This window comes from Mercenaria mercenaria, chromosome 7, assembly GCF_021730395.1.
Source record: "Mercenaria mercenaria strain notata chromosome 7, MADL_Memer_1, whole genome shotgun sequence".
Taxonomy (NCBI): domain Eukaryota; kingdom Metazoa; phylum Mollusca; class Bivalvia; order Venerida; family Veneridae; genus Mercenaria; species Mercenaria mercenaria.
Window position 1 is genome coordinate 39,804,105 of NC_069367.1, and position 27,282 is coordinate 39,831,386.

The 27,282-nt window shown below is 37.3% G+C and overlaps 1 long non-coding RNA gene across 1 annotated transcript in view; it reads right to left on the bottom strand.

The window, feature by feature from the left end:
• The window catches only part of LOC123555451 (uncharacterized), a 103,954-nt gene that overhangs the window by 3,672 nt on the left and 73,000 nt on the right, over positions 1-27,282 (bottom strand). The gene's annotated exons all lie outside the window — the stretch shown is intronic.

Consider the following 27,282-nt stretch of genomic DNA (forward strand, 5'->3'; position numbering starts at 1 on the left):
CTGGTGATATCAGGGTTTGACTATTTACCATAATTGTTTACATTATTGTCCTAGTTTAAGATCATATAACCATGAAATTTGGATGATATATACAGTTTTGCACATAGATCTTAAAACTGAGTTTCAGTGACCCTGAATTGTACCTACTGACTTACTTTTTTAATTGTTTAGCATTAGTTTGACATTGCTGAAACATGTAGCTCATATTACTCAGGTGAGTGATCCAGGGTCATCATGACCCTCTTGTTCTATTTTCTGCCCTTCCGAAATCATACTTCAGACATGGTTTGAAGGATCTCAATAAAAAATTGCAAAAATGTTAATTGGAATTGGGAAATGTTGCCTTGCAAGACTGCTACATGAACACGTAAGTTATGTCCCTTAGTGCTTGTATGGGTAATGCTTACTATATAGGGTATTTCTTTGAAAATTTCATGTGATTTTAAGATGTGACAAAGCATAGTATGGATACAGCTTAAACTGATGTACGGTATGCATTCTGGTTACTGGGGTCAAGGTCAAAGTTATTGTTACTAAAAACAGAAAATTGTTTCTGCTCAATAACCAAACTAGGAAATTCAGGAAGTTTGCATGGAGATGTATTTTGAGTTGTTTAGGGAGGTAGGATACCTTTTTACCAGGGTAAATTCAAGTTAGTTAAACCGCAGCTATTTTTTGTATTTCATGTATCTCTGTCCCTTCAAGTACAATTTTTATCCAGGTTTGAAGTACATGACCCTCCAAAGGTATGTTATATTGAAAGAAGAAGGAAAATACAGATATTTAACAATTTTCAGTGTATTATGGTTTCATTGTTATCCGTAGAAGTCTGCATAATTGATAATTTTACTAGTGTGCACGTTAGCTTTCTAATATAAGCTTAAAATATATATGTCGCAGGGCTTGTGTTTCCAAGGTTACACATTTTCTCTCGTTTTTAAACAACTATGTATGAAAACCGGTTTTTTGACAGCTTTAGTGCCATTCTATGACCAACATGGAATATTTGGGTAATATTATTAGCAAAATACCAAGCACTTTACTTGCTACAGTTTAAAGTAACCATGGCAACAGAGATGTTTAAAATAGCTCATATCCTGCCTTTTATTGTAATTTCTTATAAAAATATTATATACTAGATCCCCACAGGCAACATGTCGAACCCGCCAGTTGTCAAAAGGACTAGGAGTTGCACATGACACCCTGGCTCATTGAGGCAAACATTTATGCCAAATGAAAAATGATTGCAAAAAGTTACAATATAAGTTATTTAAAGTAACAACAAAGGGAAGTAAATCTTTAAAAAAATCTAAGTCCGCACAAAAATCCTTACCAGTAGAGGTAGGTCAAAATACACCTCAAAATTGGATGTAACATGCATATTGTACTACAGAAAAGTGGTCTTGATTTTTCCCTACGACCAGTAATAAAACAAGAGCTGTCGGAGGACAGCAACGCTCGACTATTCAACAGCCTTGTCAATTGAATGAATACAAAAGTTGAAAAAGGGACATAATTTTGTAAAATGCAAAGTAGAGGTATTGAACCTCTGTACTGCATGTCATATCATGACAGTGAACAAGTGTGTGAAGTTTCAATCCTTTCCAATTTGTGGATACTGAGATACCAGCTTACATACAAAAACTTAACAAAAAACTGCTAAGTCAAAGGGGCATAATTTTGTAAAAATGCCAAGTAGAGTTATGGGACCTTCACAGTGCATGTTAAATCAGGACAGTGAACAAGTGTGTGAAGTTTCAATCCATTCCAATTAGTGGATACTGAGATATCAGATTACAAAGTCATACAAAAATTTAACCAAAAACTGCTAAGTCGAAAAAGGGGCATAGTTTTGAAAAAAAAAAGAGAGTAGAGTTATGGGACCTGCTTAGTGCATGTCAGATCATGACAGTGAACAAGTATGTGAAGTTTCAATCCATTCCCATTAGTAAGTACTGAGATACCAGCTTACATACAAAACCTTAACCAAAAATTTCTAAGTCGAAAAAGGGGCATAATTTTGTAAAAAAGCAAAATAGAGTTATGAAACCTGTGCAGTGTAGATCAGTTCATCACAGTGAATAAGTGTGTGAAGTTTCAATCCATTCCCACAAGTGGTTACTGAGTTACCAGCTTACATACAAAACCTTAACCAAAATCGGGACGCGGACGCCGACGCGGACGCCGACGCATGGGCGAGTCCAATAGCTCACTATTCTATGAATAGTCAAGCTAAAAAGTTACAATATAAGCTATTTGTAGTAACAGCAAAGGGAAGTAATTCTAGGTTCTTGCACATGACATTCCGTGTCATGATGGTGAACAATTGTGCCAAGTTACATCAAAATCCCTCCATGCATGAAGAAGAAATGCTGCGGACAAAGTCATTATTGAATTTAACCTTTGACCTCCAAGACTTAGTGTGACCTTGACCTTTGAGATAGGAACCTGCGGTTTGCGCCTGACACTCTGTCTCACTTAGGTTAACATTCATGCCAAATATAAACGAGATTGCTCCATGCATGTCAAAGTTATGGTCCGGACAAACAAATCCGGACGGCACACACACGCACGCACGGACATACACAGAACAGCCATTTGGACAACTATGTCTTCGCTTCCACAAGCAGGCTCGACAACAAGAGCTGTCCGTAAGACAGCGAAGCTCGACTATTCGAAATATTGTCCCAGAAGCAGGAAAATATTACCCAAAATGTTAAATATCAGAAGAGTTTTAAGTTCAAAAGGGGGCATAACTTGCTCAAAATACATGTCAGAGTTATGGACCTTGACCCAGTGAAATTGGTAATTGACCTAGAAAAAGAAAAAATAAGTTTCAAAGCTATATACCTTTAAATGATAGCTGTATGTACTTGCATGCAAAAACTTAACCAAGGTGCGACGCTGATGCCGACGCCATTAATGTAGCTCTAAAACATCTTATTTCTAACGTATGTAATGTTTTTGTGTTATTTGCATTTATCTGAACAGATTTCACAGCTTAAAATACTTACAGCAGTACCCCTCATCTGACATTTTTTATGGAAAAATCGTTCTGCATGCTGCTATTATTCTCATGGGTATTGTTGATATGCAAATAAAAAGCTGAAGCTGAACCTTAAATAGACCCGAGTGTCAATGCTTTCGAATTTTACATTTAGATACATAGGTCACGGTATTCATTTCCGTGGTAACATCAATTTAATTCAAGAAACCATCATTTTCTACTGAAAACTGAACAATTATAGGTCTTATTTTTAGTGCATAAAATAACAAATTATCGATGGAAACTAGAAAATAGGTATAACAAATCAAACTGCCCCAATTTTATTTGATAATGACTGTTATAAGTAACCTTTCATCCAACTATATTCCCAATTATTAAACATCAGTTATCATCACCCACTTTCTTACAATTCTGCATAACATTTCAATATAAAAGAAGCAAAATACTGATCATTATTCAGAGCGAAATACTCCAAAAAAAAAAATTCAGCAAATATTGGCTGTTTAAAAATAGTTCAATAAAGAAAATGCACAGAATTACGTACTTTCAAAATAAAAGCTATTAATTTTGCGCGGTAACTGACACGTAACAATATTTTGAATTTCTGCAGCAATTTATTCATCATTTCTGCATTATTAAACCATGAAGCATCAGATCGGAGACAGGTTCATGATTTTTTTTTACAGAAGAATGGATATACAAACATTTAGCTTGTCGTAAACATCGTCGTCAATTGTCATGTTAGCTTCCAGTTGGACATTCAAACATACAAATATTAAGGTAACCTAATTCCTTAATTCAGTCAAGGTCAAGATCATTGTTACTTAAAATAGAAAAGTGGTTTTCTCATGATAACTTGAGTTAGGAATAAGATAAGCTGACCAATCCCGGTAAATAGGTAGCTTTCATAGACCTTTTTATGCCCCACTTTGCGGGGGGGCATAATTATAGATTTGCCCTTGTCCGTCCGTCTGTCCGTCCTTCCTTTAATGTTGTGTCGCGCCAATCTCCACAAGTATTTGGCGTAGAGTCACAAAACTTTATAGTAATGTTGGTCAGTATGTGAAGTTGTGCACCTGGGGTTTCGCGTCCGGATTCATTCAGTCGAGTAGAAGTTATGGGCCCTGACTTTGTAAAAATTGGTCATTTTAATGTTGTGTCGCACCTATCTCCAAAAGTATTTGACGTAGAGTCAAAAAACTTTACAGGAATGTTGGTCAGCATGTGTAGTTGTTCTCCTGGGGTTTCGCGTCCAGATTCATTCAGTCATGTAGGAGTTATGGCCCCTGACTTAGTAAAAAATTGGTCATTTTAAAGTTGTGTGGTACGTAGCTCCAAAAGTATTTGACCTAGAGTCACCAATTTTACAGGAATGTTGGTCAGCATGTGCAGTTGTGCACCTGGGGTTTCGCGTCCAGATTCATTCAGTATTGTAGGAGTTATGGCCCCTAACTTTAATTAGTTAAAAATTGGTCATTTTAATGTTGTGTAGCGCGTAGCTCCAAAAATTATTTGACCTAGAGTCACCAAAGTTTACAGGAATGTTGGTCAGCATGTGCAGTTGTGCACCTGGGGTTTCGCGTCCAGATTCATTCAGTATTGTAGGAGTTATGGCCCCTGACCTAGGAAAAAATTTGTGTCCTTTGTCATATAGTGGAGGCATCTGTGTCCCATGGACACATTTCTAGTTTTTTTTTAAATTCTAGGTAACTTGGGTCAAGGTCACTGCTTCTATATATAGAAAATTGGTTCTTGATCAATAGTTTAGAATGAGTAGCTTTCAATACAACTGAAATTCAATTGTATTTAAGTGCATTTTTGTATGTGGAGAACTTCAACCTTTATCCTGTTTGGCAGGGATACTAGTTCACTGAGCTTGCTTGTTACATTTAGGTAGCAGGGTACACTTCGAATTTTGGCCCCCATCAATATTTGTAATAAATAGAACTTCGTGATTTTGAATGTCTGTAAATTAAGGTGAGAGATAATGATTGTTAATTCTTTAGAAAATTTATACAGCCGATACATCAATGAATCAATGAGACACCTTTTCGCGGAAAAATTCAAATCACGGAAGGGTTCTGTTCTTGTTGATTCTCAGGAACATTTTCGCTATTTTGTGAAAAAACTAGCTGGATGGGCCCCCATTCCGGTCATATCCAGAAATTCAGTAAGGACTATTAAATTGAGAAATGCAATAAAATTTGGCATTGTTCTTGCAGCGGGAACATTGCAGGCTGTTCAAAAGGTGCAAAATTGATGATTTTGGCATGCTATTTTTAATGGATGGTGTAAAACTTTCGTTTTCATAACTTTCTTTATTCTTGTATGAGAATCCTGATCTTGCCATTAATTAAAAGCACAAAACATGCACGCAATTTATAAAATGGCCAGCCTGATTCTGCTCATAAGGGAAGTGCAAAATTGCGACTCGCTATATGTAAGACTGTCTGTGCCCAAAATTTTCGAATCTAAGTGTACCCTGCTACCTTAAGCTGATCAGTGTCAAGCAGAAACTGATAGCAGGTTTAACTTTGAAGACTGAATGATGAGGTCTTTGAAGACTGAATGATGAGGTGTAAGTGATAATTTCTAAAATACAGAAACACAACAAACTTGTTGCTGTACATGTTGCCATGGCAAGCAGTTTGGAACTATGGCAATGAGAATTTTTACATGTCATTTCTGAGGAGCATAGATTAGTTTTACTCCATCAGTATTGTATGTTAATTGAAGTAATCAAAAGTAAAAACTACCATCAGTTTTCCATATAAAAAGTAAACTGCAAGTTTTTTTTACACACATGTCCCATTTAACAAACCTAAAGATGAAATACCTGGCTAGGTTATTATCTTGGTAATTTAAAGGGAAAGACAATGCTGTTTTTATGTTAATTCCATTTAAAGAATTTAAAGAAGTCAAAAGAGTGTTCAAAAACGGCTTAATTTATTATGTTCTACGTCTTAAGAGGGTTGTTCATTTAATTCCGGGATGACCATTCTAAATTTCGACAATAATCAGCCAATTGTACTGAAATTTTATGCAACAAGAGCTTTTTATATTGTGAATATGTATAGAAAATATATAAAACAAATCTGCAACAGTACTGAAGTTATAGTAACTATAGCAACCCAAGTTCAGGTCAGTGCCATAATTTTGTTGATAAACTTTAATATGCTTAAATTTGTAAATTTTTACATTTTTGCATGGAAAAATGTCAGACAACATTATAAATTCAATAGCCTTTGCAAAATTGACATCATCCATGCACTTGTTTTTAATGTTTATAGATTTTACTGTCATCGTGCTTACTTGTAATTTTTATCAAATTGATTCACAAATTACTGAAGAACAGTGTGTTATCATAAAATGGAACACGCCAGTTCGAACAAAGAAAATTTTGGATAATTCCTTTGGAGAACATTCTGTGAAGAGAACCATGATGTACACTTGGTATAAACGCTTTCCAAAGGCAGAATATCACCGAAAAATGACGCAAGATCGAGTCAGCCGAGTGTCAGATACAGGAAGGCGACGTCAGTGCAGAAAATGTTGGAAGTGTGTGATATTAGTGTCGATTTCAAACTGCCATAATGTTTTTCTGTAGTGGTCCAATTTTAAAAATTATTTCAGTGTAATGAAAGACTTGTGGATGACTATCATTTAAAGTTACCTTATTGTCAGGCATTCCTTTCTCTTTAAAATCTCTACAGCAACAACCTCTGTGTAACAATGTCCAGAGTTCTAGCAGTATTACTCTGAATAGTTTTGCACTCTGATGATTTATATGTCTCTGGGGACCAAGAGAACTGTATACAGATGCAAGCATCTACCCCCGCAAGATTCAACATTCCATGGGGGAGAGGATGACTGGGAGACTTCTTGCTTCACAGAAGGTGAGATCAAGATAGCTTATTACCAGCTGAAACTGCTGTTAGTATAGAAACAGTAGACACATTGGATATGGTCTGTACCACACAGCCAGGAAGTGTTGTTGGAATTGATTCGGAATGGAGGCCTGTCTTTTGTGGACAGATTCAAAAGTAATGCTCTAATTTTGTTATGCCCCACTTCTAAAGAGTATATTGTTTTGTTCATTGTCTGTTGGTCTGGTCATTTGGATTCTGATCAGTAACTAGAGAACGCTTGGTCTTACAATGGTCAAAAGAATATGTTAGGCTGGGTTAAGTAAATGATCCTTAATGTTTATGGGGTCAGTAGGTTAAAGGTCAAAGTCACAGTGACCTCAAGCTGAAAACAGTTTTTATACGCCCGTTTGAAAAATGGGGCCTATTATGGGAACGCCACCTGGCAGGCGGGCAAGTGGGCGGCGTCCACACACTTTGTCCGGAGCATATCTTCTTCATGCATGGAGGGATTTTGAAGAAACTTGGCATAATTGTTTAACATCATGAGATGGAGTGTCAGGCGCAAGAACCAGGTCTAAGGTCAAGGTCACACTTAGAGGTCAAAGGATACAAGAATGAAAACTTTGTCCGAAACATTTCTTCTTCATGCATGGAGGGATTTTGATATAACTTGGCAAAAATGTTCATCACCACGAGACAGAGTGTCATGCGCAAGAACCCGGTCCCTGGGTCTAAGGTCAAGGTCACACTTAGGGGCCAAATGTCAGATACAAGAATGACTTTGTCCGGAGCATTTCTTCTTCATGCATGGAGGGATTTTGATGTAACTTGGCACAATTGTACACCATCATGAGATGGAGTGTCATGCACAAGAATAAGGTCCCTAGGTTCAAGGTCAGGGTCACACTTAGAAGTCAAAGGATACAAAAATGAAAACTTTGTCTGGAGCATTTCTTCTTCATGCATGGAGGGATTTTGAAATAACTTGGCACAAATGTTCACCACCATGAGACAGAGTGTCATGGGCAAGAACCAGGTCCCTAGGTCTAAGGTCAAGGTCACACTTAGAGGCCAAAGGTCAGATACAAGAATTACTTTGTCCGGAGCATTTCTTCTTCATGCATGGAGGGATTTTGATGTAACTTGGCACAATTGTACACCATCATGAGACAGAGTGTCATGCGCAAGTCCCTTCTTTAGAATTACTTCCCTTTGTTGTTACTATAAATAGCTTATATAGTAACTTTTTCATTTCTGTAGTAGTAGGGAAAAATCGAGACCACTTTTCTGTAGTACAATATGCATGTTACAACCAATTTTGAGGTGTATTTTGACATATCTCTACCTAGTAAGGGTTTTTGTGTGGATTTTTTTTTTCTTTTTAGATTAACTTCCCTTAGTTGTTACTATAAATAACTTATATTGTTACTTTTTTATAACTGACTAGGGAAAAACCAAGACCACTTTTCTGTGGTACAACATAGATTTTACTTTCAAATTTTAGGTGTATTTTAAGGTATTTCTACCTGGTAAGGATTTTTTTGTGGACTTAGAAAAACAAAAGAATTACAATAATTACTAAACAACCACAAAATTAAAATTCCATTTGCAAATACAGGTACTAATGTAAAGAGAAATTTGCTGTGACGGGCGTATATTGTGACATTCTGGCACTCTTGTTGTTTAATAACTACAGAATTGGCCTACAGTCATCAAAGTTCAAAGTATAATTGTCTTTGGTCAGTAGATGGCTTCTAAATTCTTGACAGTCAAAGGTCAAGGACAAATCGGCCTAGTATTTTTGGAGGTTAGTAATTAAAGGTAAAGGTCAAAGTGATATCAAGGTTAAAAATCATTTTTCTCAGTAACTTATATACTTATTGGCCATTGACGGAAAGTGCAGTGTCAAAGAACCATGACTAGTTTTTTAATTATCTCCATTTTATTATACAAAATAAGGCTTGTCCAGAGTATAACTTGAAAAATATTAATGGCACTTGATTGAAACTTCACATAAGCATAGTGGCCATTGTCAGACAAAGTGCTGTGTCAAAGAATCAGAACTACCTTACCTAGTTTTTGAAATATCTCCCTTTATTGTACAAAATAAGGCTTGTCCGGACCATTACTTGAAAAGCATTAATGGCATTTCATTGAAACTTCACAAAATGATAGAAGCCATTGACTGGAAGTGAAGTGTCAAAGAACTATATTTCTACTACCTAGTTTTTGAATTATTTTCATTATACAAAATAAGCCTTGTCTGGAGTATAACTTGAAAAGTATTAATGGCATTTGATTGAAACTTCACATAATCATAGAGGCCATTGAGACAAAGAACACTGTCAAAGAATCATAACTCTAACTTACCTAATTTTTTAATTATCTCCCTTTATTATACAAAAAACTTTGACCTTTGACGGAGTGACCCCAAAATCAATAGGGGTCATCTACTCTTCATGACCAATCATCCTATGAAGTTTCAACATTCTGGGTCAAGTGGTTCTCTAGTTATTGATCAGAAATGGTTTTCAATGTTCAGGCCCCTGTGACCTTGACATTTGATGGAGTGACCCCAAAAACAATAGGGGTCGTCTACTCCAGCAGCCCTACAACCCTATGAAGTTTGAAGGTTCTAGGTCAAATGGTTCTCCAGTTATTGCTCGGAAATGAAGTGTGACGTACGGACAGACAGGGCAAAAACAATATGTCTCCTGGGGAAGACATAATTAGGTCATGTGGGGTCGAAAACTAGGTCACCAGGTCAAATTAAAGGAAAAGCTTGTTAATACTCTAGAGGCCAATTTATGACCCTATCTTCATGAATCTTGGTCAGAATGTTTATCTTGATGATTCCAAGGCCAGGTTTAACAGGTGAGTGATATAGTTATCACGAACCTTTTGTTTAATATTTTCATGGCATTTAGAGGGCACTTCCTTACTTTTTATTTAAAAATAAGAAATTTAAAATTTGTTATATATGCTTATTGATCAACTTGAAGGCATGGCATTATATATAATAAGGCCCCATTGGATTATCTGTTCAAAGGCTGCCAGTTGGATCTCTGAAAAACAATAGCTATAAGTATTAGTCATTATAATAGCTGGCATTCCGAAATTTAGCCATAATCCTCTCTTCAATAAAGTATTTGACTTCCCTGGTTTTGGACAAAAATTTCCCCCATTTTTATAAGCCCAAAGGGAAGTATTATGTTATGATGCCGGTGTCCATTTGTCCATACGTTATCAATTTTGTGTCTGCTTTGAAAATCTTGAACCCCTTGAAGGATTTCGAACAAACTTGATACAAATGTTCACTACATCAAGACTACATGCAGAACTCATGTTTTGGATGGCTTGCTTGAAGATCAAGGTCACACTTTGGATTCAAAGTTCATATGACTTTGTTTCGTATCTGCTATGTAACTATTTAACTGCTTGAAAGATTTTAAAGAAACTTGGCACAAATGTTCACCACATTGAGACAACATGCAAAGTGCATGTTTGGGATGGCTCCCTTCAAGGTCAAGGTCACACTTAGGGGCCAAAAGTCCTACCTTCAGGCTTACATTGCTCCGCAGTGTGGTGCTCTTGTTTTACATATTTCAAACAAAGCTCTTAATAGATCCACATAGACAATGTGCTTTTAAGGTAGTTCTGCATGTCTGATAAACCTCAAGTGATGGCGTAACATCATTTATCCAGAAAACGTAGAATAAAGCCTGGATTCGGCATATGGAAATGACAATCATTTTATGAATTTAAAAAATGGCAACCTGTGAATACATTTATTACAATGGCACTATTACTATATTTCTTTAGTCAAAATATGATAGCCAAACATATGACATGTTAAATAGTTCAAAATAATGTGTTAAAATTAGAGTGAAATGTTTATTCTGAAGTTTTGAAAAATCAAGAGCTTAATCAAATTCTACATTGTAGAAAAAATTTCAACTGAAATGTGCAGATTTTCTTTTCACATGTAACATATTAATGAAAAATCTTTTTTTTTTTATTAGCTCACCTCGGCCAAAGGCTCATGGTGAGCTTTTAGGATCAATGAATGTCCATCGTCCGTCTGTCCGTCCTTTCATACTGTATGAGTGGATATTTCTGTGGGTCGAAAAGTTAGCAAATTCGGAATTCCTGTTATTTGGCGTGCGGAAATATTAGCTTATTCCCAATTTCCAGCTTGCATAAAAAGAGCACTTCATAAGAATCACTAATGTGTCTGGCGTAATAATTGCATTTTTGCTGCATGACACCAAAGACGTGAAATATGGTACTAGTAGCTTCCTGGCTTGGTGCTCAGCATTAAGAGGATAGTGCTTGGACTGGTCAGCCCGGTGTCAGTATAATGTGACTGGGTGGGTATTATCATGTTACGTGTCTACGGCGTGATATTCCAATGAGGCAGCACTATAAAGTTGGGCATTGTGCTCGCTGCTACAAGTAGACACCGTCATTTATATGACTGAAAAATTGTTGAAAAAGACATTAAATCTGAACACACACACAGCATTATTATCCCTTATATGGAGATATGAGGGAAAATAATCCAGTTTAAAGATGCGGTTATTTTTCTTTTTCTTTTTTCTTTTTTTCTTTTGAAAATTATTATCTCATAACGTTAAAAAAAATATTAGTAAAAATAAGGTATCTTAAGGTATAAATATTACATAGGATTGTAGTTTAAGTTATTCGCAAATGTTCATATATAAAAGAACATGTTATACATTACTAAAATTAACTTGTTTGTCTTTTCTTTATAAAAATAATTACTTGAAAACGTTCTAGAATTTATTAATGATTAAGGAAAGCAGTAAATGATTGTGTAATTATCAAACTGAAAAAGTCTGATTAAATCCTTTTATTACAATTTGTAAAGATGTGAAATGCATTTTTAAAAGTCAGTATGTTTACTGCTTCCATACTCGCCTATGTCGATCAGTATAAGGAATTAGCTTTGCTAGTTTTATATCTCACTCATAGTCAACAAATGGAAATTTATTCAAATTATGATAATCTTTAATTACCTTTTTGAAGTGTAACCACTGATATTTACGCCGGAGAAAATGTTAGCAAATTTTGTCAATTTGCGAAATTCGCCAATATTTCCACCTCGCTAACTTAACCACTTATACAGTAGTTTGTTTACACTCTAGCATCCCTAATTTTGAAGTAATCTTAAGGTATTAGGTCACTAATATAGAGAACCACCTATTTGAAGAGTATTCAATTCCTACCATAAACCTACTTTTACTGCAATTCTCAGGGGGGGAGGGGGGGAGCAGCATAGGCTCAAGTCCTACTGGGACCAAATTTTTTCCCCTTATTTTCCAAAGTTTTGTGCCCTTGATTTACAAAACTTGCTTTATTTATTGTCTACCCTCTTATCATCTTCATCTTTTCATTAGTTCTAATAATATTTATATAGGATGTGTATAACTCTAGGATCTTGATCAAGTTTAATTTTGGGCTGGATTGGACAAGTATCACCAGAGTTATGTGCCCTTGAATTTCAAATATTGCTTTATTTTAAATTGTTTACACTCTAGCATCTTCATTTCTTCACCAGTCCTCATAATCACGGGGGAGGAACTGTTACACGAGACTCGGTTGTGGAGGATATCATGTTACAGATTTAAGTTGCTACTGTTACAGTATTCCTGGATAACGTTACAGCATTCGGAGGATAAAAATCACTGTCGGTGTTTTGTTTGCCAAAAAAATAGTAAATATTTATCTCTGTTTTGCAAAAGTAAAAATTGTTTTTCTAGATCAATGGTATGTATGTCTGCTGAGACATGGTTTGACACGTGAAACACAGTATATTGATGTCTATCAAGCGTTTAATGACAAAATCCGAAATTTTGATAGAAAATTATCTAAAAGAAGTTGATTAAAATATGTTTCAACCATATTTTATGCTCATTTGCATCAATAAAGACCCTCTTTAGGCATGCAGTTATAATTCTAGGTAGAAAAATCAATATGGGTCTAATTTTTCGTGGTTTTATAGAATGTTACAGTTGTGGGGTGCTTCTTCTGGATGTGTTACAGATTTAGGATGATACTTTTTGGAATACATTTTGACAATATACAATACCAGGATAGCAAATAAAATTTAGATATCATGAATTATGCGAGATTTTTTGTAAGATGTAACAAATATATTATACCAAGTGCATTTTTTTCTAATTTCGAAATTCTAAATCTGATTCAACAGCTATATATAATAAAATGATATATAAACATTTTCAATGGAAAGCTAGTGTTCTATATCTAATGTATATGATACCATAATCACCAATTCACATTGAATCGTCGTTTGCACTTTAATAAGCTGTTCTTTCATAAATAGTACCTATTTATGCTACATGTATTAAACTAGCAAACGATGTGTCCTAGCTTCAGAAGAGTTTGGCAATGCGTGTCTTTGTCAACAATTTCAATTACTAATAAGCTTCCTCTCGGAATCGGTAATGGAGAACTTAAGAAATTAATTGGCTTTTCTCACGACAACTCGCACATGTGCAATAAAACTTTTTTTCAAATAACAAAAGATTCTTTTTTTGTTAAACATGTATACGTGTTTACTGTTGGAACAACCATCGAATCATAGTCTGCTTGCAGGCGCGTAGCTGCCTACAAGCAGATTTGTGTCTGCGCAATGAAGATCTGGCAAGCATGAACAATCAAATAGGCTAATCCGAAGCACTGAATCTGTTTGGTCAGTTAGGAGCCTAAATCATTTAACAGAGGATTTTATACGCAATTCATAGTTAAAATGGATAATGTTTCAGGATTTTCATCTAAAAGTATATGCTTCTTTGTCTTTGTGTGTATGACGGTGGCAAGGGCTTTTCAGGACTGTGCGCCATTAGAAGGCATGTCTCAGGACTGTAGGCATTGCGTAAATGCGAGCATGAGCACATTAAATTCGGGTTGTACAAAAATTAGGAGTTACCTTATAAACATAGTAACTCACTCTCTTCTTAGATTTGAATGAAAGTAATTAATCTATGTGAATATAAATAAATACACACTTAAAACATTTTCGCTCCGCAATATCTTTGGTGATTTATTTGGAGGTTATGGAAAAACATTTAACAACCGGTGTATTTAGAGATTGTTCAAACGATCGGTCAATTTGCATGGAAAAGGAATGGGAGATTTGCTCTGCATAACTTGTATCATCAACTGTTCACCATATGTGATTCTTGACATATCACAACTGACATCTTCTCCCGTTAGGTGGACTTTCCTGTATTTTTAAACATCGTTACAGCAACGCCACTCTAGTACATGTCTGACTGCCTCAAATGACAAAATAAATGTTGTTTAGCAGTATTTACATCTAACAACAGAATCCTGAAGAAGGAAAAAGTATCATCCTAAATCTGTAACACATTCAAAAGCAGCACCCCACAACTGTAACATATCCGGCTTAACTGCAACATTCTATTAAACCACGAAATATTAGATCAACTGTAATTTTTCTACCTCGTTTTATAAATCTATGCTTGAAGAGGGTTTTAATCAATGCAAATTTGCATGAAATACGGTTGGAATATCTTTTAATCAATTTCTTTTAGATATTTTTCTATCAAAATTTCGAATTTTTTCATAAAACGCTTGACTGACATCAATATACTGTGTTTCGCAGGTAAAGCCATGTCTCAACAGACGTGCATATCACTGATCTAGAAAAACAATTTTTATTTTTGGAAAAAGAGATAAATCTTTACCACATCTTTGGCAAACAAAATACCGGCAGCTATTATTATCCTCCGAATGCTGTAACGTTATCCAGGAATACTGTAACAGAAGCATCCTAAATCTGTAACATGATATCCTCCACAACCGAGTCTCATGTAACAGTTCCTCCCCCGTGATAATATTCATGGGATTAAATTTACATTGTCTTTCAGTCAGTCTCATGATCACAGTTGATAACTCTGGATTGATTTTATGTCAAATTACCTCCCCTTTTCATAAATCTAAATGAATATAGTTTGATAACTACTTACATGACTGATTTCAGATTTCATTTATATCATCAACATGATTGTGTAGAATTCCCCTATTGATTTTGTGTTTCCACTATATACATTATGTAGCTTCTTACAAAAGACCATTGACGAACAACAAACTACAAAGCAGTGCTGAGAAAATGTAGCAGACAGCAAAATAGGCAGTCAACATTTATTTTATTTTTCAAATGTTTCCACAAAAATTGAATAACATTTTTTTGTTTTTTTTAGAATGTTAAGCTACAGTTCTCTCCGAAGAATACAATATCAGTTCTGCTGCCAATGGATGCCGGTCTCATCCAGTCTGTTAAGCTAAGTACCTCCAACGCCAGCTACAACATGTCATCTTCGAGACTGAGAAGCACCCTACAAAGCTTGCACCGTAAATTCTACGTAACATAAGTGTTCTCCATGCAGGCTATGTATTGGATATCCACAGCCTGGAAGGAGGTTGAGGCACAGACCATTGTTAAGTGCTTTGCTAAGTGTGATTTCTAGTGATGGTGACTTTGACTTGGATGATGAGTGCCCGTTTGTTGTCCTCATGATGGCGAGTGAGTTGTTTGACTGTGATCTTAGGGATCTTGAAGAAATTGATCAGGAGTTTTCTACCTGCAACAATGACATGACTGACTGGGATCGGAATGCTACCGACATCTTCAGAGGATCTTGAGGAGGTAGCAGAGTGTGAGAATGAGGAGACTGACACTGAGGTACAATCAGAACCCACTACATGTATGACTGTTAGTGAAGTGGCAGAGTGTCTGCTAAAAATTTAATATTATGCAGTTGTTAAGGACCAGTTGCCCATGCTTAAACTGGGATCAGAATGCTACCAACATCTTTAGAGGATCTTGAGGAGGTAGCAGAGTGTGAGAATGAGGAGACTGACACTGAGGTACAATCAGAACCCACTACATGTATGACTGTTAGTGAAGTGGCAGAGTGTCTGCTAAAAATTTAATATTATGCAGTTGTTAAGGACCAGTTGCCCATGCTTAAACTGGGATCAGAATGCTACCGACATCTTTAGAGGATCTTGAGGAGGTAGCAGAGTGTGAGAATGAGGAGACTGACACTGAGGTACAATCAGAACCCACTACATGTATGACTGTTAGTGAAGTGGCAGAGTGTCTGCTAAAAATTTAATATTATGCAGTTGTTAAGGACCAGTTGCCCATGCTAATAAATTGGTCATGAACTACGACATTCTTTAGAGGATCTTGAGATGAAGGTAGCAGAGTGTGAGAATAGGAGGATGACACTGAGGTACAATCAGAACCCACTACATGTATGACTGTTAGTGAAGTGGCAGAGTGTCTGCTAAAAATTTAATATTATGCAGTTGTTAAGGACCAGTTGCCCATGCTTAATAAATTGGTCATGAACTATGAGGACTTCTCCATACAAATGGGAGTTGAAGCCACTGAAAAGCAGACGAAGATTGGTGACTTTTTATGCCCCCGAAGGGAGGCATATAGTTTTTGAACCGTCTGTCAGTCTGTCAGTCTGTCCGCAATTTTCGTGTCCGGTCCATATCTTTGTCATCGATGGATGGATTTTCAAATAACTTGGCATGAATGTGTACCACAGTAAGACGACGTGTCGCGCGCAAGACCCAGGTCCGTAGCTCAAAGGTCAAGGTCACACTTAGACATTAAAGGATAGTGCATTGATGGGCGTGTCCGGTCCATATCTTTGTCATCGATGGATGGATTTTCAAATAACTTGGCATGAATGTGTACCACAGTAAGACGACGTGTCGCGCGCAAGACCCAGGTCCGTAGCTCAAAGGTCAAGGTCACACTTAGACATTAAAGGATAGTGCATTGATGGGCATGTCCGGTCCATATCTTTGTCATCGATGGATGGATTTTCAAATCACTTGGCATGAATGTGTACCACAGTAAGACGACGTGTCACGCGCAAGACCCAGGTCCGTAGCTCAAAGGTCAAGGTCACACTTAGACATTAAAGGATAGTGCATTGATGGGCGTGTCTGGTCCATATCTTTGTCAACCATGGATGAATTTTCAAATAACTTGGCATGAATGTGTACCACAGTAAGACGACGTGTCGCGCGCAAGACCCAGGTCCGTAGCTCAAAGGTCAAGGTCACACTTAGACGTTAAAGGTCATTTTTCATGATAGTGCATTGATGGGCGTGTCCGGTCCATATCTTTGTCATTCATGCATGGATTTTAAAATAACTACGCATGAATGTGTGGCACAGTAAGACGACGTGTCGCGCGCAAGACCCAGCTCCGTAGGTCAAAGGTCCTAAACTCTAACATCGGCCGTAACTACTCATTCAAAGTGCCAACTAAGAACTAACGATGGTTTAAGACAATGACTGTGATGATATCATTTAGATTTAGGACTGTGAGCTACATCTAGGATGATAATGATGACTATTATGATGTATAATACATGTATATTGATGATCATTTAGTGAGCTTTGACTACATCTATGAATATTGGTATAAAGTTTTATATTTTAATAATAAAACATCTGCTCATTATTCTGTTTTATGCTTCATTTGCTGTTGGATGTTAATAATAGCTGCATCCCTTGGCTGGTTGGACTGTATAGGGAAAAGTGACTACGCCCTCTGGCGGCCATGTTTTGTGATGAATCAAAATAATTTGAACAATATTGGTAGAGGGTCACACAAGGACCATTTGTGTAAAATTATTTTAAAATCGTGCCAGCAGTTTTACACAAGAAGATGTTTTTTTATTTCCACTATATACATATAGGAAAAAGGTGACCCTGCCCCCTGGCAGCCATGTTTTTTGACAAATTGGTATAATTTGAACAATCTTGGTAGAGGGTGACATAAGGTCCATATGTGTGAAATTATTTCAAAATCGCACCATCAATTGTTTGAAGATCAAGATCTATTTTCAGCTCTGGCGGCCCCTACTTGCAACCAAGTGAAACCGTCTGAACAAATTTGGTAGAGTACCATCCAAGGGACATCCATGGCAAGATTCATCAAAATTCATTCAGTGGTTTTGGAGGAGATGTCTTTTAAACACAACTGTTGACATCAGACAACGCACGATGGACACAGCGTGATCACAATAGCTCATCATGAGCATTGCTCAGGTGAGCTAAAACAGAAGGTCTCCGGAGACATCATTACATTACATTGCTGTTCAACATTATATGTCTGTATGTATATCAAGCACTTATTAATCTTAAATATATTTCTGGATAAATATTATTCATAGGCATTAATCACTTTGGAAATTATATTTGGTTAGATTATGTGCAATTTAGGTGCGTAATACTTAGAATCTCTTTTGCAATTATCAATTAACTCATTAACCCTTACCCTAAATTTCTATAATGAACTTGTCCATCTTTCAATTTGGACAGTACCATTAGCTTTTAAAAGGGGTGCTTACCAAAAAGATACTAACTGAATGGTGAACAGTGCAGATCTTGATCAGACTGCAAGGATGTGCAGGCTGATCATGATCTACACTGTTCGCATAGATCAGTCTTGTCCAGCATGATAAGGATTAAAAGTATAAATGGTGGTTTCAAGTTGCTTTATATTTATTCTAAACAGAAACCTTGAAGTTTATATATATTATTTGCTGTAAGACAAAATCAGATAGACTCCTTATTACCCTCCATAAAAAGGTGTGTACAATATGTACACATATAGCATTGCCGAAGGTATGGGTGATGTAATATACAACTTATTTATATACAAATATAGAACACTGCATCCTAATAGTACAACAACATATTTATAAATAGCAGAACCATTACAACTTAATTGTAGCCAGTTTTTATTTTTGTAAAAATAGAACTGATTTATACTCATATTTGGCAGTGAAATTCATTCTTAGACTATAAATCCAGCTATTTCATGATTTTAGTAGAAGAAAAGCTATATAGTATTATAATTATACTGCATAAATATGAACTACTGTGAAATCATTTTTATTTGTTCGGGATTCATTTTCGTAGATTTTGTGGTTCAGCTCAACGAACAAATTATGCCCATGATCATGTAAATTGTACACGTCACCAAAAAAGACACCATAGCCGTTCTATCTGGTCTGTAGTTGTATGCCTGCGGCAGTACTGACCTGCAGCATTTGTGTAGTTTATGGAGGCTCCCTCAATGATAATCATAGGTATGCATCTGAATAAAACCGACTATTTCATTTAGACATTTATGAGGCTTGTCAAAAAAAATTAATATGAAAGGGGCATAATTTGGTCGAGCGCACAACATTGTAGGTATGACTTATTTCTATTCTAACAACTTTTAAGACCAAAAATAATTTCATCTGCTCATTCAATTTTTTATCATTTCAAGTTTTGATGGTTGTGCTATTGACCTGTTTATAGTTTAACACAGGCTTGCTGCGCTGAGTCAAAACTTAATCTTTTTCAGATAACACTTATTGTGAATGGATTGCATGTCCTTTGAACAGCATGCAAATGACCGGCAAGCCAGTCTCTAAGCTTGTTTATAATTTTCTCAATTTTCTCTACCTAATTCAAACAAAAGGGCCATAAAGGCCCTGTATCGCTCATCTGACCTATTGACCTAAAGATCATCAAGATTAACATTCTGACCAAGTTTCATTAAGATATGGTCATAAATGTGACCTCTAAAGTGTTAACTAGCTATTCCTTTGATTTGACCCAGAGACCTAGTTTTTGACCCGACATGACTCAGATTTAGGCTTGACCTAAAGATCATCAAATTTAACATTCTGACTAAGTTTCATGAAGATTCCATAAATGTGGCCTCTAAAGTGTTAACAAGCTTTTCCTTTGATTTGACCTAGTGACCTAGTTTTTGACCCCACCTAACCCAGATTTAAACTTGATCTAAAGATCATCAAGATTAACATTCTGACCAAGTTTCATTAAGATACAGTCATAAATGTGGCCTCTAAAGTGTTAACTAGCTTTTCCTTTGATTTGACCCGGTGACCTAGTTTTTGACCCGACATAGCCCAGATTCCAAATTGTCCAAAGGATCATCAAGTTTAACATTCTGACTAAGTTTCATGAAGATACAGTCATAAATGTGGCCTCTAAAGTGTTAACAGGCTTTTCCTTTGATTTGACCTAGTGACCTAGTTTCTGACATACCTGACCCAGATTTGAACTTGACTTATAGATCATCAAGATTAACATTTTGACCAAGTTTCATTAAGATATGGTCATAACTGTGGCCTCTACAGTGTAAACTAGCTTTTCCTTTGATTTGACCTAGTGACCTACTTTTTGATCCTACATGACTCAGATTCAAACTGGACATTAAGATCATCAATATTAACATTCTGACCAAGTTTTATGAAGATATAGTCATAAATGTGGCCTCTACAGTGTTAACAAGCTTTTCCTTTGATTTGACCTGATGACCTAGTTTTTGACCCCAGATGACCCAATATCAATCTCTTCTAAGATGCTATTAAGGGTAACATTCTGACCAAGTTTCATTAAGATTGGGCCAAAAATATGAACTCTAGAGTGTTAACAAGCTTTTCCTTTGATTTGACCTGGTGACCTAGTTTTTGACCCCAGATGACCCAATATCAAAATCGTCCAAGATTTTATTGTGGTAACATTCTGACCAAGTTTCATTAAGATTTGGTCAAAATTGTGACGTCTGGAGTGTTAACAAGCTTTGCCTTTGATTTGACCTGGTGACCTAGTTTTTGACCCCAGATGACCCAATACCGAACTTGTCCAAGATTTTATTGAGGGTAATATTCTGACCAAGGTTCATTAAGATTGGCCAAAATTGTGACCTCTAGAGTGTTAACAAGCTTTTCCTTTGAATTGACCTGGTGACTTAGTTTTTGACCCCAGATGGCCCAATATCGAAATCGTCCAAGATTTTATTAAGGGTAACATTCTGACCAAGTTTCATAAAGATTGGGCCAAAAATGTGACCTCTAGAGTGTTAACAAGCTTTTCCTTTAATCTGACCTGGTGACCTAGTTTTTAAACCCAGATGACCTAATATCAAACTCATCCAAGATTTTATTAAGGGTAACATTCAGACCAAGTTTCATTAAGATTGGGTCTAAATTGTGACCTCTAGAGTGTTAACAAGCTTTTCCTTTGAATTGTTGACCTGGTGACCTAGTTTTTGACTCCAGATGATCCAATATCAAACTCATCCAAGATTTTATTGAGAGTAACATTCTGACCAAGTTTCATTAAGATTGGGCCAAAAATGTGACCTCTAGAGTGTTAACAGTCAAATTGTTGACGACGGACGACAGAGGAAGACAGACGACGGACACAGGGTGATCACAAAAGCTCACCTTTAAGCACTTCGTGCTCAGGTGAGCTAAAAAGGGAACTGCACTTGTTTTGAAGATTAAAAGTGTTAACCATATTCTAGCTGATTTTGTTACTTCCCCATTCATATATTACAGGTGTGGAGGTCCGAACGATGAGCCATTTTATACCCACCCTCCTAAAAAGAAAGAAAATATTTTAGTACTGTAATGATGATGTCCAAAGAATGTTACCTATGTCTTTTCCATGCTTTTACTTGCTTTACGTAATAAGATCTTATTTTTTTCATCAAAGATAGAACAGCAAAATAAAGTGATCATTTTTTCCTTGGCTGATTTCATAAAACTTGTATAACAGAGTAAGACAAATAATAGCAGCATGTATTTTAGCTGTATGATCACATAACAAACAAATATATATAATAATTACATGAACATGATAAATGGCCGTCTGCAGATGCTTATCGTCGGCTGGTATCGAAATTCTCTTATAATTGTTTTCGTAACTTTTTTTGGAGAGGCAAAACACCTTTTTTTAGGGCAAATAATTTAAGTATCCAAAACATTTCTTACACACGTGCATTATCGAGTTACAATTCTCTAGACACATCTTGGGTTTCTAGTGTCTTCAATTATCGCACTTCCACAAGAAGATTTTAGAATGACATAATAGAAAGAAGAGGGTCATGTTCGCCTTGTATTGCTCACCTGAGTTAAGTTGCTTGCTTGAACAAATTTCTTTGCTAAAGCTTCAAAACCAAGAAAGTAGGTCAGTAGGTCATATTCATGGTCACTGAAAGTCAGTTCTAAGATTAGTGTGCAAAACTGTACATGTCATCCAAATTTCAAGGCTGTATAAAAACAAGGCAGTCTGAAAGACAGCTAAATGGCCCGCCACTGCTATGGATAGTGAAATGGTAAACCCTTCACCTTTAGCTGTGACCTTGACCTTGAACTGACATGGCTGACTAATGAATTCTGCACAATGTCTTGAAGAGGTGATTATTTGACACAAGTTTCATGAAAATCCTTCAAGGGGTTTAGGAGATACAGAGCTCAAACGTTTGACCTTGAGTTGACATGGCTGACTAATGAGTTCTTGATGAGGTGATCATTTGACCCAAGTTTGATGAAAATCCTTCAAAGGGTTTAGGAGACACAGAGTGGACACAAAATGGAAGGCTCAAACTTTTGACCCTAAGTTGAGATCTTGACCTTGAGCCCGCATGGCTGACTCATGAGTTCTGCACATCGTTTTGATGAGGTGATCATTTGACCCAAGTTTCATAAAATTCCTTCAAGGGATTTAGGAGATAGAGAGCGGACACGAAATGGAAGGCTAAAACCTTTGACCTTGAGTTGTGACCTTGACCTTGAGCCGGCATGGCTGACTCATGAGTTCTGCACATCACCTTGATGAGGTCATCATTTGACTCAAGTTTCATATGAATCCTTCAAGGGAATAAGGAGATACAGAGCAGACACAAAATGGAAGGCTCAAACCTTTGACCTTCAGTTGTGACCTTGACCTTGAGCCAGCATGGCTTACTCATAAGTTCTGCACATCGCCTTGATAAGGTCATCATTTGTCCCAAGTTTCATATTAATCCTTCAAGGGAATTAGGAGATACAGAGCAGACACAAAATGGAAGGCTCAAACCTTTGACTTTCAGTTGTGACCTTGACCTTGAGCCAGCATGGCTGACTCATAAGTTCTGCACATTGCCTTGATGAGGTGATCATTTGACCAAAGTTTGATGAAAATTCTTCAAGGGGTTTAGGAGATATAGAGCAGACACAAAATAGAAGGCTCAAACCTTTCACCCTAAGTTGTGACCTTGACCTTGAGCCGGCATGACTGACTCATGGGTTCTGCACATTGTCTTGATGAGGTGATCATTTGACCTAAGTTTTATAAAATTCCTTCAAGGGGTTTAGGAGATATAGAGCAGACACAAAATGGAAGGCTCAAACCTTTGACCTTGAGTTGTGACCTTGACCTTGAGCTGACAAGGCTGACTAATGGGTTCTGCACATTGTCTTGATGAGGTGATCATTTGACCCAAGTTTCATGAAAATCCTTTCAAGGGGTTTAGGAAATATGGAGCGGACACGAAAGTGTTACGGACAGACGGAAGGATGGATGGACGGACGTTCCTACATGGATAATTATGTGGCTACTCTTTTGTTCTCTGTGTTCTTTTAGCCACGTAAGAGAAAAAAGCCACATAAAAGCCTTATGGAATGAATGACATCAAAGAACAAGAGGGCCATGATGGCCCTATATCGCTCACCTGAGTAGAGTTGCTTACTTGAACAAGATCTAGGCCTTCTGGTTTATTTTTAGCAAATTTATGAAGATTTCCCTATGTACAATCAAGTAACCCTGGGGCTGGGTAAATTTGACCCTGCGTGGGGGGAGGGGGGGGGGTCAAGATTTGAACAATTTTTGTAGAGGTCCACTAGGCAATGTACATGTCAAATATCTAAGCTCTAGGCCTTCTGTTTTTTTTTTTTTAGAAAATTTTAAAGATTTTTCTATGTACAATCAAGTAACCCCATGGGGCGAAGCCAATTTAACCCCAGGGGTCATGATTTGAAATTTTTTTTGTAGAAGTCTACTAGGCAATGCTACATGTCAAATATCTAAGATCTAGGCCTTCTGGTTTATTTTTAGAAAAATTTTGAAGATTTTCATATGTAAAATCAAGTGACCCCTGGGGCGGGGTCAATTTTGACCAAGGGGGTCATTATTTGAACAACTGTTGTAGAGGTCCACTAGGCCATGCTACATGTGAAATATCTAAGCTCTAGGCCTTCTGGTTTATTTTTAGAAATTTTTTGAAGATTTTCATATGTAAAATCAAGTGACCCCTGGGGCGGGGTCAATTTTGACCCCGGGGTCATGATTTGAACAAATTTAGTAGAGGTCCACTAGGCATTGCTACAAGTCAAATATCTAAGCTCTAGGCCTTCTGGTTTATTTTTAGAATTTTTTTTGAAGATTTTTCTATGTAAAATCAAGTGACCCCTGGGGCGGGGTCAATTTTGACCCCCGGGTCATGATTTGAACAACTTTAGTAGAGGTCCACTAGGCAATGCCACATGTCAAATATCAAAGCTCCAGGGCTTATGCTTTTTGAGAAGAAGATTTTTTAAGATTTTCCTATGTACAATCAAGTAACCCTGGGGCGGGGTCAATTTTGACCCCGGGGTCATGATTTGAACAAACTTGGTAGAAGTCAATTAGGCAATAATTCACACCATATATCTAAGCTCTAGGGCTTTTGGTTTTGAGAAGAAGATTTTTTAAGATTTTCCTATGTTAAATCAAGTGACCCCTGGGGTGGGGTCAATTTTGACCCTGGGGGTCATGATTTAAACAAATTTTGTAGAGGTCCACTAGGCAATGCTACATGTCAAATATCTAAGCTCTAGGCCTTCTAGTTTATTTTTAGAAATTTTTTGAAGATTTTCATATGTAAAATCAAGTGACCCCTGGGGCGGGGTCAATTTTGACCCCAGGGTCATGATTTGAACAACTTTAGTAGAGGTCCACTAGGCAATGCTACATGTCAAATATCTAAGCTCTAGGGCTTCTGGTTTTTGAGAAGAAGATTTTTTAAGATTTTCCTATGTAAAATCAAGTGACCCCTGGGGCGGGGTCAATTTTGACCCCAGGGTCATGATTTGAACAAGACTGGTAGAGGTCCACTAGGCAATGCTTCACACCAAATATCTAAGCTCTAGGGCTTCTGGTTTTTGAGAAGAAGATTTTTAAAGTTTTTCCTTTCGGTTGCCATGGCAACCAGAATTCTGTATGGAATTCAATTCTTTGAACAATTTTTAAAGAAGACCATCCAAGGAACATCCCTGTGAAGTTTCATCAAAATTGGCCTGTTGGTTTAGGAGGAGATGTAGATTAAAGGAAAGTGTGGACGGACGACGGACGGACGGACAGACGGACGGACGGACGGACGGACGCCGGACGGTGAGCGATCACAATACCTCACCCTGAGCACTTTGTGCTCAGGTGAGCTAAAAAGTACAGTTACCTATTGTTCCTATAGCCACCTAAGTATGCAAATGTGAGCTCGGAAGGACGAACGGAAGGACGGACGAAGACCATTCCTATAACCCCTACCACTCATGAGTTCTTCACATCATCTTGATGAGGAGATCATTAGACCAAAGTTCTATAAAATTCCTTCAAGGGGTTTAGGAGATATAGAGCAGACACAAAATGGAAGGCTCAAACCTTTAACCTTGAGTTGTGACCTTGACCTTGAGCTGACAAGGCTGACTCATGGGTTCTGCACATCGTCTTGATGAGGTGATCATTTGACCCAAGTATCATGAAAATCCTTAAAGGGGTTTAGGAAATATGGAGCAGACACGAAAGTGTTACGGACGGACGGACGGACGGACGGAAGGACAGATGAAGACCATTCCTATAAACCCCACCATTTGTGGTGGGGGATTAATGCCTTGATGTGGTGATCATTTGACCAAAGTTTGATGAAAATCCTTCAAGGGGTTTAGGAGATATAGAGCGGACACAAAATAGAAGGCTCAAACATTTCACCCTAAGTTGTGACCTTGACCTTGAGCCGGCATAGCTGACTCATGGGTTCTGCACATCGTCTTGATGAGGTGATCATTTGACCCAAGTTTCACGAAAATCCTTAAAGGGGTTTAGGAAATATGGAGCGGACACGAAAGTGTTACAGACAGACGGACGGAAGGACGGATGAAGACCATTCCTATAACCCCCCACCACTTGTGGTGGGGGATTAATGCCTTGATGAGGTGATCATTTGACCAAAGTTTGATGAAAATCCTTCAAGGGGTTTAGGAGATATAGAGCGGACACAAAATGGAAGGCTCAAACTTTTGACCCTAAGTTGTGACCTTGACCTTGAGCCAGCATGGCTGACTCATGGGTTCTGCACATCGTCTTGATGAGGTGATCATTTGACCCAAGTTTTATAAAATTCCTTCAAGGGGTTTAGGAGATATAGAGCAGACACAAAATGGAAGGCTCAAACCTTTGACCTTGAGTTGTGACCTTGACCTTCAGCCAACAAGGCTGACTCATGGGTTCTGCACATCATCTTGATGAGGTGATCATTTGACCCAAGTTTCATGAAAATCCTTCAAGGGGTTAAGGAAATATGGAGCGGACACAAAGGTGTTATGGACAGACGGACGGACGGATGGACGGACGGAAGGATGGACGAAGACCATTCCTATAACCCCCCACCACTTGTGGCAGGGGATAACAAGAAAGTAGGTCAGTAGGTCACATTCATGGTCACTGAAAGTCAGTTTTTAGATAGGTGTGCAAAACTATACATGGCATCCAAATTTCAAGGCTGTATCTTAAAAAACAAGAAAGTAGGTTAGTAGGTCAAGGTCACAGTCAGGTGACCCTTATCACTTGGGGTCATCAGGTACTTATAATTAAACTGTCTAGGAAATATGACCTGATAATATTTAGAGTATTTTTTCCTATATAACTCATATATCAAGTGACCCCTGGGGCAGGGCCTCTTTTCACCCCAGGGGCATAATTCGAACAAACTTGTTAGAGATCAACAAGGCAATGATTCATACAAAATATCAAAGGCATAGGTCTTGAACTTTCAGACAAAAAGATTCTTAAAGTTTTTTCCTATACAAGTCTATGTAAAATTTGGGACCCCTAGGGCAGGGCCTCTTTCACCCCAGGGGCATAATTGGAACAATTTTGGTAGTAGTCCACTAGGTAATGCAACATACCAAATATCAAAAGCATTAGTCTGATCTAAGGCCTTGCAGTTTCAGGCAAGAAGATTTTTAAAGTTTTTTCCTATATATGTCTATGTAAAACTAGGGAACCCCATGGCAGGGCCGCTTTTCACCCCAGGGGAATAATTTGAACATTCTTGGTAGAGGACCACAAGGCAATGCTACATACCAAATATCAAAAGCCTAGGTCTTGTGGTTTCAGACAAGAAGATTTTTAAAGTTTCTTTCCTATACAAGTCTATATAAACCATGTGACCTCCGGGGCGGGGCCATATTTCATCCTAGG